At 39.3% G+C, this 10,150-nt stretch overlaps 1 protein-coding gene across 1 annotated transcript in view; it reads left to right on the top strand.

The window, feature by feature from the left end:
- The first annotated feature begins 377 nt into the window (after nt 1-377).
- LOC105676396 (uncharacterized) overlaps nt 378-10,150 on the top strand; it is a 413,689-nt gene continuing 403,916 nt past the window's right edge. Inside the window, exon 1 of the mRNA XM_067351940.1 lies at nt 378-422. The gene's annotated coding sequence lies outside the window, so the exon portion shown is untranslated. The remainder of the gene's footprint in view (nt 423-10,150) is intronic.

Here is a 10,150-nt window from a genome sequence, read left to right as displayed (position 1 = left end):
CGCACCTCTCGCGATTCGGCCGGTGGTGAAGAGTCCACTTCGTGGAATAAAATTAGGAAACTGTATCTTTCAACCCTTTGAGATGATGCGTTTATTCTTCTCCGCTCTGTTTTTCTTTCCGCCTCGTTAACCCTTTTACTCTCTCTCTGAGAATGAACAGTCTGAAGAATTCTTTACTTCGTGGCTTTATCCCAAAATGCATTATACACGGATTTCTAATAGCATTAACACGGATGCTGAGATTATCTTATTTAAGAATATTTAATTAAGTAAGATTTTGAAAGAAAAAAAGAAACACTTATTAAAATTGCTTTTTTTCTACACAAATCAATAGTCTTTTCTTCGAGAGAGTTAATTATGTATTTAATTTGTTTCAGATTTCGATATCGGCAACGTTTGGAGGACATTAGCACTACAAAATGGTAAGTCATAATCATGTAGTTCTCTTATATTCTCTCAATTTTTTTATCGAATATTCAGGCGAGGAAAAAATCGGTTAACCACATACGAGCGAACTTTGAAGAATAAATGTTACAGCATAAAAGTTAAAACCATCTAGTTTGTGTGACGTGGAAAGGACTACGCTCCTGAGACTCCGTAATTCCTGCAGTTCCAATTCGAAATGCGCTTCTCCGGCTCGTAAAAGCGGACATAAAATCGTCCCGTACGGTCGAGCGTATCGGTACGTCGAATAAAAGGCCAAGTGACGTCGCAGTAAATGCGAGTTATGAATATGTTCGATGCGCATACGATATTATAACGATCAAGGGTTGCTAAAGGGATGGGAAATGATTCAGGCGAATGGAGTTCATTCTTCGAATATCACAAGTCGTTTGCCTTTTTTTCGGAAAATTAGCATAACTTAAAATATGATACTGGCATAAAAACTCGGATTCTTTCCGTTACTAAAGTTACAATATTTCTCGCAAAAGTATTTAGAACAGAATTTTATTTTTAAGGACGGCCTGTTGAAATTAGTTATATTGATACTCTGACCCTTTAACATTATTAATTTTATTTCTAAAAGCTTTAGAGATAGTTACAATTTTATAATTTAATCAACGGATGACCATAGCATTGAGAAGAATACATATCACTTGCACTAAATTACCTAGGAAGACTTTAGCAGAAATTTAATTTTTCTCATCCTACCATAAATCTCATTATTAATTCTAGCGCGTCTAATCCGATACCAACAATACAAGCGTACCCACGTTTAGCCCCGGTCCTTTTTTCGTTTGGAGCGCGTCATCAGCGACGGCTTTTAAAATCGTCTCGATTTTTCATCGCCGCTACGTTTCCTTCGTGCGATTTCTGCGGCTCCGCTGGCTTCCGCCTTCAAGACGCTAATGGGTGCGTACGAATATTTCATTTCCCTGTAAGATGCCATTACGAAAGTATATAGGATACGCCATAGTTGCACGGTGGAGTCGCGGGTTGGAAGAGCGAGGGGATATTTAATGACGCGTGGCGATATTAAAATGGCATAAAAATGAGGTGTAATTTGTATCTGGCCTCAAAAGTTGCCCTCATCCCTCTCTCACAGCCAGATTACACCCTGCTTCCCTTCGTTTCGCTCTCTCCCTCTCTCTCTCTTGCTCGACTTGTGTACTATTATTGTTATTAATATGAAAGGTCGCGAGCTCACTTAATACCCTGAGAAATCGCAGCATTTCCGTATCAACTGCTCCGCCCTCGGTCGTGTCGACCAAAGTAGAAAATCCACCGGAAGACGAAAAACAAGTCAGGTGATGCAATCTTTGAGAAAAATGCGCGCTACAATAAATATTGTTGCTATTAAATATGAATATTAATGATTTTGTAAGAGATGTATGAAAATCGATGTCACTTTCCAGAATATTTGTGGCGCATATAAATCGGCTTCGCGTGCAATCTTGTGCGAAGAGTAGGTGAATATTGATGTTAGGCGTATACATAGGCTAATGTCTTCTTCGACAAAGAAAAGCCTCACTGTTCCCTGTCTCCATCCGGATTCTCCTTCTGTGCGATCTGCTGAAATTCTTCCGCCCGAAAGGAGCCGCGGATAAAAATGTCATTTGAATATTTGGCGTAAGTCCGCGACATCATTTATAACGCGTGACAATAAAGTCTCGAGCTAGTGGTAATCTTTATGATGCGATACACGAGGCGCGCTTACTGTCGATCCCCCTCCCGACCGACTTCCACGCGTTTTTTTCGAAGCGCAGTTACAGCTTTTACGATATGCTAAGCGCCGGCCCTTTTCAAAAGATATCCGTACTCTCATCGTCACATGCGGAATATTTTCTGGCTGCTTACACATCGGAATAACGATCTGCAATAACAAACAAACTACTTATGCAGCTGTTCCTGCTCGGCGCGAGCCCTAACTTCTGCCTCGCTCGGGATTAAATCAACGTTAACGACATGCCGTCGACTTCGCGATTAGTTGTCTGAGTCGTAACGCCATGCGTCTATCGTTATGTCGCATTTATGCTGAAATCGAGTCATTTTAAGTATCGGGTGCTGTCGCGATCTCTCTAATTTACTATTGGATGTCATTTGTAAAGAAGTTTATCGCTAATTGCTATTAAAAATCTGCAATTGTAAAATTTTCACAATTTACGTCCAGATGCTTTTTACGTTAAACGATAAAATTTACAGTTATTTCGGCAAGGTCTTAGTTCGTAGATTGGTGCGGTGAACGTTCGCTTCTGGCGAGCATTGGACGTCATGGCGATTCATGGTCGACGATGGGGAAATAGTTCGGTAGACGTAAGTCGCACAACGTGGAAAGGGGGTCCGGGCGGTCACTTGGATTTGTGTGGTGTGAACGCGGGACGGACCAGTAAATCCACCCTTTCGTGGTCTCTTAGCGAACTCGGGTCATAGATCGTCCAAACTATCGTGAAACAACCCCCACCCCGCACCTACTTCGACCTCCGAACTACCCTTTGGGGTGCTTTGGCACCCTCATAAGGAACACGGTATCGTCCCCCTCCCTGCTCGTCCCGGAAGAAGCTCCGATTATGCGAACGACTTTGGAAATTCACACTAAACTAAAGCGTTTCGCGACATGTGAGTTGCCGCAATGGAATGCCGCGCGATAACAGCTAACAAGCTTGTTTATTGAGATTATTGAATTTATTTTGGAAAGTCACAATTAATGAATATATGATTATCCGAATTTGGAAGATTCAGTTAAAGTAAAATTTTAATATTGTCAGGCGATCACAATCTTTGCACGGTCGCAATTTTCGTACTATCCTTTCCGTGATGTTTTCTTTTTTTTTTTCTTGAATCGGCTATGATAGAGAACACACCGTGGGGTTTGAAAAGAAAAGCGGCGCTCGTTAGTTCCGTGAGAAATTAATTATTTGCCCGCCATCGCTACGGCCGCTCAAGTAATGGTGAAAAATGTCTGGATTGTGCGGGATTACATCACGTTGGATGGCAGGAGATGGGTTGGGTGAGTGGGGGTGAGAACGGAGACCCGGAAAAAGAATAAGAAGGAATGTATCGGTGTGGCTCGTTACACTTAAATTGGAGGGAATGACTGAGTGGTCTCGTTATTCATCGCGAATAATATAGAAAAGGGCTTCCGACTTCGCGCTTCACCTGAGCAACGATTCCTGGCAGGATATCTGACACGGCTGGATTGCGGGGGAGCCTTTTCTCTTCGGGAGATGAATTGACGCGGCCGTGTCCGACGCCATAATCAGGCATTGAAAACGTCTCGCCTCTTATTCGACGAGCATCTCGGATGTAATATTCAAAACTTGATGGAACATTCGTGATCATTAGCAAAGTATCTGTATCTACAACCTCGTTGTGTAGCTCTTCGAAATGATATGATGAAAGATTGTATGAAGCCAAGCTTGAATTTCGGTTGACATTTATTAGAGATTTTCTTTATGTTTCTTGCATTGCCAAACTGCTTGCAAATAAATGTCATTGTACTAATTATAAATTGATTAATAGTTACACTATATATTTAGTATTTGCATGAAAAATAGATAATGTTGTAATTTCACAAAGTTAATGTTTCTCATTTTTAGGAAAAACAAGTTTATTGTATTACATTAAAGCTGAATTGATTTAAAAACAAAATAAAAATTGATACACTTCTGCGCGCACGTAGTTGTATGCCGAGAAATTGTGTCTCGCTAATGCATTCGCTTTGTGCACAAGTCGCATGAAATAAAAAAACAGGGAAGCGCATTGTTCATAAATTATACGGATGACATTGCTATCCTCTATTAAATGGCGTTTACCCAACTCGTTGGCGTGTCAGCCTTTAACCCTCTCGGCGCGAGTAAAACCACCACCGGAGGGGGCTGACTTGGATTGGCGTAGTTTGAGCTGCCCATAGAGGTAGTCGCTCCTCTAAGATCAAGTGCTTTCCAGTACCGCACTAAGCCAAGCCTCCCCGCTCTAACGTCCGTTCGTCCGGTCGGATCTGCCACCCAGGAAGGGGTGGATTGATAAACCAACCGCTCCCGTCCCTCTTGACCGGGTAAATTCTTGCGGATAGCCACTGGACTTCAGTGGATCTCAATACGCCACATTGTTTTTGACATCCGTCAAACGACAATTTCTAACTTTGCGCGGCAAAAGTGAAACGAGGCAAAGTTATATATTTGCAAAGATTTTAAACTCGTGCAAGTAGAATGTGCTTTGATAATTTAAAGTGGATAAGTGTTATTGAAGAATTGAAGAAGAATATTTAATATGTAATCATGTAATATTACTTTGCCTTTAATTTTGCTGCCTACTGCACTTGTTTCCTTAAATAATTTATCGGCGAAATAGTTAAAGCTCTTGGGATACGCGAGCATATTCTCAACACGTGATCTCATGATCATGCGACGAGAACGTTGCCAAATTCCCACCCGAGCCTGTCCCCCGTGAGCCGTTCCTCGGACCCCCGATCTACCGGGTGTCTCGTCGCCGTTGCCTCACGTAAGGCACCTTCCGTGAGAACGATGTCATGACGACGGACGGATCCTTCGGCCGTCCACGTGTCATTCTTCGGTAGGCGGTAGGCTCGCGTGTCTGACTTAGTTGTTGCGTCTAGTCACGAAGGGGGTTGCCGCGACATCTTCACGACGTTGAGCACCCCCAGAGCGAAATACTCGAGGGGTAGTGGGTCAAGCGGCATCGGGGAAAGTCAGGAGATCCGAGAGTATTGTCGCCGGAAGTCCCCGTTGGTGAGCACTGATGGTCGGGGTAATTGGATAGAGAAGATCGAGCACAACCCCGCTGTAGCACTTTGCCTTGTCCCCTTGCGTCCTCATCCCACGATCTATGAAACACTGGCTGGCGCTAGTTCTTCGACATCCGAAAACTATAAACCCATCGCGAAAAAGAGTCCGGTTATCTTCTGGAATCTTACGACGAGATGTCACGCGATTGGTTGCTATTTTCCTCTGAGATAAAATTCGATTACTGGACCAACGTGACCGGATGTAGTCGCGTATATACATATATAAAAGAGTAGCATCATTCGAAAAAAAGTTATTTTATTATGTATCATAGCGTTAATAGGCTTAATTTAATTGTAGGAGAAATTGTTCGTCAAGCACTGAATTTAACACTTATCTTCTTATTTGGAAAATCTTTATATTTATAATGTTTCAGTTTAATAAATTTTTTAATAATTGTCATGATTAATTACACTGATTTAAAGAAGTTAATGATATTTAAATTCTGCTATATAATTGAACTATCGTATGTTTTCTGATTCTGTTTTCTTGTTACATTACATTTGATTAAATAAATAATGAAAATGAAAAAACGAGTGTGTGCAACACAGAAGATGTTATGTAATAAATTTTTATTAGATAAAAGAAACACGACTATATGATACTCATACAATTCAAACGTATTTGGCAAATTCGCAAGTTTAATGAACGATTAAAATTTTTATCAGTTCTGATTTACTTCGAATTTTGGCTGAACTCAAATTAACAGTCGATCGAACTTTTTGCTAAATTGCAAGACTAGTCGGAAATATTAGGAGAGAAGATTGTTACATATCCCGTAATTTTCTACGAATCGGCGCACCGATTGCGCGAGTTGGCGTACTTTTGATTTATTCTAATTGCTATTTCGATAATGGAGCGGGTCAGCGCTTTCGCAGCTCTTGCATTCCCATTATCGGACTCAAACGCCCCAGAAATACAATCGCATTCGAGTTAAGGCAACGTCCGGTACGAAGGTTGCTAGTAATTATTAACTAATTTGCCGTTAAATCTTCGCTGACCGCTAAATTATTGCCGAAGGACGAGTATGAGGAAAGAGTATATTTTATCGTTCTGTGCTTGATTTTGCGCCAATTTGATCGCAGACATTAATGTATTATAATAAAATATTTTGCATTAAGCAATATATTTTTGTCTGCGACAAACAATTATAAGTTTTATTTGCCTTTCTAAAAAGATATTCTAGATTTTGTATGCAAAAAAGATAGAAGTAAGATGCATAATCAAGTTTTCATATATTAACTTAATGAGTGGTTATTGTGGGATTGAGTAGCTTTCTGATGGGAGAAAACGGGCCTTTGCGACAAATGAACCACAAACCGAGTGGTAACCAAAACCACTCGAGATCGTTGGTTTACGTTTGAACATCATGTATTGTTTTGCACATCTCAGAAAACCACGGATCTGGAATTAGTCTGCCCCAAAAACCGCCGCCGACGTTGCGAAGGTTTTCCCGTTAATAAGATTGTGAACATGTATTTTAGGTGCATTATAGATTTTTGCTTAAACGCATTGTCTTCGATGACGAATGTTAATGTTTTATCATTTTCTCCGTGAATATTTAGACTGAACTAGATAATCGTGCCATTTTGATCATATCTATTTAAAGGATTGAAATATCTGATCTTTGAAATTTCAAAAGAAAATCATTAATCCAAAGAATATATTCATTAATAATTTTTAGGTTTTCTGAAACCGAATTTTATGCAAAAAGTTATATTATTACTAATTTTGTATCAAATATGATACTTTATTTATAACAGAAATAATTAGCATAATCAAGTTATTAAATTAATTTGTTCATATATTACAACTATTTTCTATGAATATTTATAAACTTCGAAGTGTTTCGATAGCATCTCAAAATGTTTTATTCCCATTATACATTTATAAATAACGATGAACCATAAAGGACTTCTATCGAATCTATCATGGCAGTACGTTCTTTGGGTGACATATAGGGTGTACATAAACACGGTGAAAGAAGGAGCAAGCGGATCTGAATGGCTCCCAAGAGTACCAAGTTCGAATCCCATTACCGGACTCGCGCCCGTTAAATAGGTCTCGCATCGTCAACCGGAAAATATACACATCGTTCCCGAGATATCCTCGCGTAGGTGGGGAGGGCGAACCAGAAGAAAGAGGAATGCGTCTTATATCTCACGCGACGAAATCGATGTTGGTCCATTGGGAGGACCAAACTGAAAATTTCCTGTATTCATTGTTTATTGCATACGAAATACTTTCGAACACGATTGCATAAATTTTGAAAGAAAAGCGCGCGTCTCGGCGTAGTGTACATGAAAAAGTGGTGAAAGCGACGGAAATCTTATTAAATAGAAGAATTAAAATTAATATATTTTTCTTGACTCTAATGGATATTATAAATTTTGCACTGTAAACATTTTCATTTTTTGCAGTGATGCGCCAAAAATTGAAAAAGAAAACTGACATTAAAATTTTCATTGAATATTACATTTAATGTTGTAGTATTTTTGCGTGTTATAATTTACATTTTGTTACAAATTGATATTCTTTTAATTAAAAATGATGATAATATAGAGCAATATTTGTCCAGATACAATTTCTCTCACGCACAAAGAAGTTGTCGTCCGTCGTCAAGACGTTCCTCGATGTGCCCCTCCGGCATTTCAGTCACCTTACGTCTTCCTTTCTCTTTTTGCAGTTTTTTTCCTCCGCCCCCATCGTTCGTTCGTACACCACTCGGTTCTCGAGCGTTACGAACGAAACGAAAATAAAATGTAAGTGGAAATTTATTGCCACGGGCGATAGGAGACGTTTCCTTACTTTTAAATATTTTATAAACTTTCTTCTTCTTCTTGCCTCCGTCCTCGTGATTCCCAGGAGCGCCTGGAGAGCGCCGGTGACGATAGAAGGAGTGCTATGAAAAGAAACGAAATATCTCAGGAATGGGACGAAGACTTCATTTCGATGTCGATTTTTTTCTATTTTCAGTGTATATTATCACAACATTTTGGAAAATGAAAATCTTTACAGTGTCGAATTTGTAATATGCATTTTATTGATGACAAATTATGTTCTTAATTTTGTGTACAATATTGCCAAATAGTCTAAATAATTATAATTTTTGTTATGCATGTTGCCCGAACTCGACTCCTTCCTGTCGTTGCACCAGAATGCAATGCGGTACGATGGTGATCATTTATGCAGGCGCCAGTATCTTGCTCTTCAATTTAGTATACTAGATCCTTTCACTTAGATATAATATAATATTGCCTATAACAAGCGATCAACGCCATCTGATTATTTTCTCAAAGTGAATTGGTAACAAGAACAGACACTACGTCGAAATCAATAACCCGGTAAGCATAAAGAATTTGTCGTGTTCTCCGCGCATACTGACATCCGCTATTATTCGACAACACGCAAACGACCGGCGAAATAACGTCGTAAGGGCCTGTCGAAATCGTGAATATTTGATGCGAACCTATCAGCGCCTCTCAATACGGTTAGGCGAAAATTGACAGCTCCCTCTCGAACGCTTGAGCCTCTTCTCCATCCCTTTGACAGACACATAAGCGTCGCTGATGAATATCGTCTCGAGAGGCAAACGACGATGGAACGGTGTGGATAAGTAATAAGTTTTTTTTATCGTTCTCTCGAGCTAATAAGTCCCCTCGTCTTCTCGAGTTCCATTAAACGTTCTGAATTATTTAGACCAATTCACCATAGATCTTCCATGCTATTGATGCACTATTGAACTACTCTTCAAGATATGTACTTGAATTTTTCTTCTTTTAAGAATTTGTATTTATTGTTTATTTAATCTATAAATATAATTTTGATCACAGATTGTCATATTCCGATAATCTTTCTTTGATGTAAGAGAACTGAGAAAAATTATTATTATTATAGATTGAGTTTTCCAAGTTATAAAATGCAAAATAAAGTTTTTAAAACTTTATAGGTATTACGTCCGGGTTGCGTTATTAATTTTTTCACGTTGATTAATTTGATTTTATTCTCATACACTTTATTCAAACTTGAAAGAATCAAAACACTTGAAAAAATAAAATGAACGTAGAAATGAAGGAAAGAATAAGCGGGCATTACGAGATCATGCACTGCACGAAACCACTACAAGTAGAAACGGTGAATTACGAGACTTCGCGTTAACCTTCCGGCATCCTCTCGCACGAAAACGCACCGTTATGGAGCAGAGGGGGATGCGGGCAGATTACTTTTCGATAAGGAATAATTAAAAATTTTCTCGTTTAAAGTAGCTAATTTCATTTCTGGCGACGCCCCCGGAGGTAATGGGCGGCCGGAAGTGGCCCGGGTTACCGGAAAAAATAACCGCTAAAATACTTGGTAGATAAAGAAGATAAAGTCGCTGGCTGGCTGGCAGTAATTTATATCGGCGTGTGATTCCAGAATGAGACGCGAGGAGAAATATTTCAGGGCGGTACACCCTCCAGATAGCGGTAATTAAAAATTACGGGGGCGGGGGGAGGAGTGTGGGTGCCGTTGGTAGAGAAGCGGGAAAATAAGAATATATTGATTATACCGGATGAATCATCTTCTGTGTGCAGAAAATTCAATTTTTTTCTCATTGCATTTTAAAAAAGCGAAACGACAGTGTCACTCTTTCTGATCTTTTATATTTAAAGCAATATTATCATTATTAAACTCTTTTCTTTTAAAAAGATAAAAATCTACTTATTTTTTAATTGTCAAAGATTAAATTACGTCACATAAGAATATATTACAAAAGTATGATTATTGAGAAAATAAAGATTCACCTTTAATTGCGCGTAAATGAAAATTGTGAGAATAGTTGTGAGAAGATGTGTGATTTATACTCAGATACACTGCGGCACAAATGTTGAGGTGGGACAAAACGCGGTGGCCGCATTGACATCTTC

The sequence above is a fragment of the Linepithema humile genome, chromosome 3 (genome assembly GCF_040581485.1).
Source record: "Linepithema humile isolate Giens D197 chromosome 3, Lhum_UNIL_v1.0, whole genome shotgun sequence".
Classification (NCBI taxonomy): domain Eukaryota; kingdom Metazoa; phylum Arthropoda; class Insecta; order Hymenoptera; family Formicidae; genus Linepithema; species Linepithema humile.
The sequence above is the reverse complement of the archived record's forward strand: the minus strand, read 5'-3'. Positions and strand labels throughout refer to the sequence as shown.